This window comes from Microtus ochrogaster, unplaced genomic scaffold, assembly GCF_000317375.1.
Source record: "Microtus ochrogaster isolate Prairie Vole_2 unplaced genomic scaffold, MicOch1.0 UNK68, whole genome shotgun sequence".
Lineage (NCBI taxonomy): Eukaryota > Metazoa > Chordata > Mammalia > Rodentia > Cricetidae > Microtus > Microtus ochrogaster.
In genome coordinates this window covers 1804768-1810866 of record NW_004949166.1, presented here as the reverse complement: position 1 = coordinate 1810866, position 6099 = coordinate 1804768, and the positions used below count along the sequence as shown (strand labels likewise).

General features: G+C 44.4%; 1 protein-coding gene across 2 annotated transcripts in view; it reads left to right on the top strand.

Moving 5' to 3' along the window:
* Nucleotides 1-5461, top strand: part of Mapk1 (mitogen-activated protein kinase 1) — a 67084-nt gene extending 61623 nt beyond the window's left edge. For both annotated transcript variants that reach the window (XM_005370010.2, XM_005370009.2), the window contains exon 9: nt 3861-5461. The gene's annotated coding sequence lies outside the window, so the exon portion shown is untranslated. The remainder of the gene's footprint in view (nt 1-3860) is intronic.
* The last annotated feature ends 638 nt before the right edge of the window (nt 5462-6099 follow it).

The window sequence follows — 6099 nt, the reverse complement described above, 5'->3', positions numbered from 1 at the left end:
TAGCTCTTACATATTGATCTAACCCATTTCTATTATTCTATGTAGTCCACGAGCCCGCTTACCAGGAATGATCTTAACCTGCATCTGCCTGGAGTTTGAGAACCATGGCGACTCACTGACTCAGCTTCTTTCTCCCAGCATCCTGTTCTGTTTTCTCCGCCTACCTAAGGGTTGGCCTATGAAATGGGCCTAGGTAGTTTCTTTATTAATAAGAAATCATTCCCACATCAAAACCCTGTCTCAATTGAAAAAAAAAAACGGAAGGAAATGGATTTCATGCTGTGATGCTGTGGCTTCATGTTTTGAAGGATTCAGTTGGGGATCGGAACGTGCAGTGCACAGTACTTCTTGTGCTGGCTAGAAAGCATGAGTGGTTTCACTGCTTTCAAAGAGAGGAGGGGTCTCTTGTTAAGCTTTGTGTGTTCATGGTAGCAGTCTGGTCTCTAGCTGTCCCTCCATCTTCTGTCTTATAACTCAAGGTAGTCCATCATTTTGTATTCTTTTCCATAATCCTTTAAATTAGAACTAAAGATTATTTGAAAGTTAATTTACTCTTTAGGAGTCATGTTCCTTCCCATCCTTTCCATCACACCATCACCACAGTACCAAGTTTTATTAGGGATTACTTGTCCCTCTTGTCTGTACTCAAGGGGATGAATGGGCCTTGTTGGCAGCTCTGTTCATCTTGCAGTTCTTGTTCGTTCTGTGTTCTTGGGCAGATTCCCTCTTGAATAAAGTACAGCTGCAGAAGAAGTAATCCACAATGTTTGAGTTTTCCAATTGTCTCCCCAGATGAAACAGATCCAAAAGAAATAGCCCAAGTACTTATGCTAGAGAGTCTCCTGATGGACCTGATCCATAAATGTCACTGTGCCAGATACCACTGTTACTGGTTTACACATGGAGTATGGGCTAGAGAAACTGAGAAAAGCTTTCTTGAGGCAAAGTCTAGACTGATCTCTCAGAAGGATCAGTATTTTCCTAGACTGAACTTCATGAACTTAGGTACTTAAGGGAGAATATGGTAAAATAAGAGAAAATAGAATTTGTGTTAGAATGTAAAACAGTGAGGTAAAGCATTCTAGATGGGACTGAAGTACTAACAAGGGAGCAGCATGAAAGGAGCTGGTGATAGCCTTCAGCACACAGTCCTGTCCGTGGCCACTGCAGACAAGGTGGTGTTGACAAGAAACCAGTAATACTATTACAGCAGTTTAGTTGCTGGAGAACCATATATGCTTAAAGCTTGGTATTTTCCCAGTGCTTTGAGTGGCAATTTTCAACTATTCTGGAGAATTAAAAAAAAATTTAAGTAAATACTCATATCCCACCACCAGGTGCCATGGTCGTTTGACTGCGCTCATTTTCTCCTCTTACCAGTCTGTCTCTTCCGCCGTCTACCTATTAACCCATCTCATTTATTTTATACATTTCAAGGAGAAATTGCCGTCTATACTGACTTACAGTTTATTTCTTTAACATTAAAATAAGGGGCCAGAGGAATGGCATCCACATGGTGGTCACAACCACCTGTAACTCCAGTTCCAGGGGATCCTCCTCCCTCTTGCAGGCTCCATGGTCACTGTACACACACATAAAACACCCATACACATAAAATAAATGATAATTTTTTAAATTAAAAAAAGTAAAAATCCAGAGTAGCACTGAAGTGTATGCTGACAGACAGGTCTTCTCAGGTTCATTTTGCATGTGATCATACTCCTCAGTCTTAGTCATAGATCTAAGAACTTGACAACAGTATGAAGAAATGTTTTTGAGCTCAGACAAGCTCCAAGCTGAGGATAGGGAGTGCTGAGAGATAAAGGGACATTAGAGGGAGGGGCATACAACTGGAAGTTGTATCCTCAAACACCTGCTGCCTGGGGCTAGCTTTCAGGTGTTTATCTGTGGCCTGCGCAGTGCTGAAAGGTTGGGGGGGGGGTAGTTGCATTTTTCAGGTTCATTACTAAGAGCATTACCCTCCGCTCCCTTTGTTTCCTAGAAGATGAAAGCATTTTAGGGCCTCATTAACCTGTCAGCCTAGTTGACCTATGGCACATATCCTTCCCACCCTGAGGAGGGGGGCAGGATTTCTCTGTGTGTCCCTGGCTAACCTTGAAATCACTCTGTAGATCAGACTGGCATCAAACTCAGAAAAACACTGGTCCTGCCTCCTGAGTGCTGGGATTAAAGGCATGTGACATCTGGCCTCCACCCTGTCTCTTGAGTGGCAGGTGAAAGCCATAATCCCTGAAGTTGCTTGCAGCCTATCAAAGCAACACCGCCAGATCTTTGTGCTAGTATATCAAGTCAGTAAAATTCCAAAGAGAATATCTTCCTAATATTAGAAGCACTTGGTCACTATACCAGCCCAACTAGATTTCCTTTTCAGAATCGGATACAACATAGGACTTACATGGCAGCGCTTTTTCTTCTCAGAGATAGTACAAAATGATGGTTACTAACGAGGCTGACCTGTTCTGTGCAGTGAGTACTCTGGCAGCCTGAGTGTCGGCCATGTGTACCCCCAGTAGTGTGAACTTGAACAAGCCCTCCAAGAACTCCTAATACTCAGGGCTTTGGCGGCCCTGACTCAGTCACTAGACTGCATTATGGTGAGAGTAGATTATTGTATGGTCTCTCCCAAGTAAAAACATACTTCAGAAAAGTAAAAAGAGATATGACTTGTGTTTTTCTATAGTGACTTTGCAGATGACCGGCCGTATGCAGGCTGCTGGAGGGGAGGGAGAGGTGTCTTGCTGAGCACAGACAGATGGATGTTTTGTTGACCAGAAGATAAGATGACAAGCCATTGACCTGAGTGCCTCATTTCACCTTCTAGCATGAAGCTACAGCTTCTTACCTTTCAGTATCCCAGCCTACTGCTCTCACTCCCCATCAGGGCTTAGTTTGTTCTCAGTAAGACAAAACTTGGGCACTAGCAACCCCATCGTCCCATTGCAAGCATAGGTGACTGTCCTGCCTGTTCATCTAGCAGAAAGGGAACTTTCTAAGATAGGAAGGTCTTTTCAGTAGAGAGGCAATATTTTGAAAAGATCCTTTAAACTCTTGTGTTTGGCTGTTGGAGTGGAGGGTACTACATTGTTAATGAAGGGTATTTGGGGAAGCCAACAATGCTGTGAGTATGATTAAATGTGGGCATGTGTCTTCCCTTAGTCACTACTTGTCTTAGCGTTTCTATTGCTGTGAAGAGATACCATGATTGACAACGCTTATAAAGGAAAATATTTAGTTGGGGCCGGTTATCAGCATGGCAGTATACAGGAAGACATGGTGCTGGAGAGGTAGCTAAGTTCTACATCCACATTGGCAGGCAGCAGGAAGAGAGACTGAGCCACTAGGCCTGGCTTGAGCTTCTGAGACCTCAAAGCCCACCTCAAGTAACACACTTCCTCCCACAAGGCCACACTTTGTGGTAACACCACCCCCATATGGAGGGGCATTTTCATTCAGACCAACACACTGTACTAATTCAACTCTTAAAAATTGTCTGAAAAATCGGCCAGTGGTGGTTACATGCCTTTAATCCCAGCACTCAGGAGGTAGAGGCAGGTGGATCTCTGAGTTTGAGGCCAGCCTTGTCTAAAGAGCTAGTTCCAGGACAGGCTCCAAAGTTACAGAGAAACCGTGTCTGGGTGGCGGGGGCGGGGAGTGTCTGATAAAGATGGCTGTGAAATGAGGCCACATTCCAGCCTTCAGGACCCGCATGTTAGAGATGTCATGTATGTGACCTTTTTAAGGCTCTTTATTCCCATTACATTTTACCTTACTGTTTTGTACTGTTACTGTTATTGTGACATGGCTCAATCCTTACTCCTGAGTTTGTCTTTTTTTTACAGGACAAGGGCTCAGAGGACTGGACGTGCTCAGATGTCGGTGTTCCTCCCAGTTCTTGACCCCTGGTCCTGTCTCCAGCCCGTCTCAGCTTACCCACTCTGACTCCTTTGAGCCGCTTGGAGGGGCAGTTTCTGGTAGTAGTGGCTTTTATACTTTCACAGAATCCCTTCGTCCAGAGATGCTTCCTGGTGGCACCAGTGCCCTGCAGCAGTGTGCACATTGAGTGCACTTACTGCATACTGTTGCTTAGTCACTAACTGCTTTCTGGTTTGAAAGATGCAGTGGTTCCTCCTCTCCTGAATCCTTTACATGTCATCCTGCCGAACCATGCAGCCTCACCAGAGCGAGAGCCTTTCCAAACTGGCCCCAGTCACTGGCTCTCGCTTTACAGTAAAGAATGCTATTACATAAGGCACTTTAAGTCAGTGACAGCTCAAAATTTGCACTTCATCAGTTGACTAGTAACTGTCTACCCAGAGCAGGAGCTTGTGGACATCCCTGGATGGTATTGCAGGCTGCAGGGGCATGTGCTTCTGTCATGGGAGTCCTTTGGGGGCATTTTTCTGTGTATCATGTTAGTTCCATATTTAAGGTATGTGCTATTTGCCCAGCTTCTAAAAAATTGATCATTGTTCTAGAAAGGAAGCCTTGCACTGGCAATGTTATTCTACAGGTTTTCTTGTACTGTAATGGAGGTACACTTGCCAACATGTTAGGTGCTGTCCTTAACCAGAGATTTAAAGTAACAGCTGTGCTTGTCATTTTGCTGCAAGATGTATAGGCACTGAGCTCTAGAAGTTTCTGGTGAAGTAGAGAGCAAGCTGACCTAGATGTTCAGGGAGGAGCTCCATATATACCTTGAGCTGTTTTCACACAGAAGGCTGTTTGCATAACCACATTCACTGCCTTGGGATTTAGCCAAGAGGAACGCTGCGTCTTTAAATGAGAAAGTGTACAGTTCTTCTCTTACAGCATGTCAGCATCTCCAGCCCACTTTCCAGCAGTATAATGACTTGTAATAAAGCCTTCATGAGCTCTCATCATGAGGCTCTGTTCTGTTGCTAAGTTGAGGTGTTTCTGGTACTGCTGAGTTAATGTCATAAAAAACTAGCAGTAACTGTTCGAGCTCTCTCCTCTTTACTGATTGCCTCTATTCTGTTCCTGCGCTGTGTGCTGTGGGGTTGATGGTGTTATCCCAGTGCAGTGCCTCCTGACCCCCTCACTGCTCTCTGGTGAGAAGTTTGCCTTGTTCCATACTTACTGTGCCCTTGCATGACTGTTAAGGCTTTCTGTGCAGAGATCACTGTCTAAGTGTCACAGCCTATGATTGAGCAAAATCTATTGTGACCTCTGAGTTGTTTTCCACAGAGAGACTGCTACCCAGAAGATAACTTAGGAAAGATAATTCTAGTGTTAGGTTTTCATTTCTCAGCCGTCTTTTTTGTTTTTCTCCCTTGTTTTTGACAGCAATGGAGAATGGATTCTATATAGACTGCCTGCTAGTATGAACAGCAATGCACTTGTAACTCACAGAAATAAATGTACATCTTTTTATCTTTACACCGATGATACGATTCAGTGTTGATTTCCTCTGGATCGGTGTGTCTTAAGTGGATAGTCATAATCAATTTGTGCTTCAGACAGAAATGTTCCTGGGCCTCATTCCACTCCTCTTCCCACCTCCTCCCTGCACTGCCCCACACAGCTGTTTATATAAGATGGCTTAGGTCCTCTGCCAAGCGTGATGGTGCACACCTTTAGTCCCAGCCCTCAGAAGGCAGAGGCAGGTGGCTGTCTGTATTGGAGGCCAGCCTGGTTTACATAGCGAAGTTCTAGACTACATAGGCCCAGCCTCGAAAAAGCAAGTAAAAGAAAGGTCCTCTCCTCATTCTCTGGACAGCAAATGATTCTGACATAGTCCAAACAAAGCAGGCTGGAATCTGGTTCCTTCTGAAAAGGGCCTTCCTGCCTGTGTGGCACTAGAGCTATGAGAAAGGCTGCTCAGAGCCCATGGTATCTGCTGCAAGGTTCAAAGTGACACACACCTCACCTGCCTGCAGCATGGCTGACTCCTCTTCACAAACCAGATCTCGATTCTTGCCCTAAGTACCTGCCTTTCACTTCCACACATGAAGTCCACTCAGCTCTAATAATACACTAGTAGTGAGTTTTCATTGTTCTTTTTTCTTTTTAAAGCATTGACAGTTTTCCTACTTATTTCTTCTTTATATTTCTAAGGGA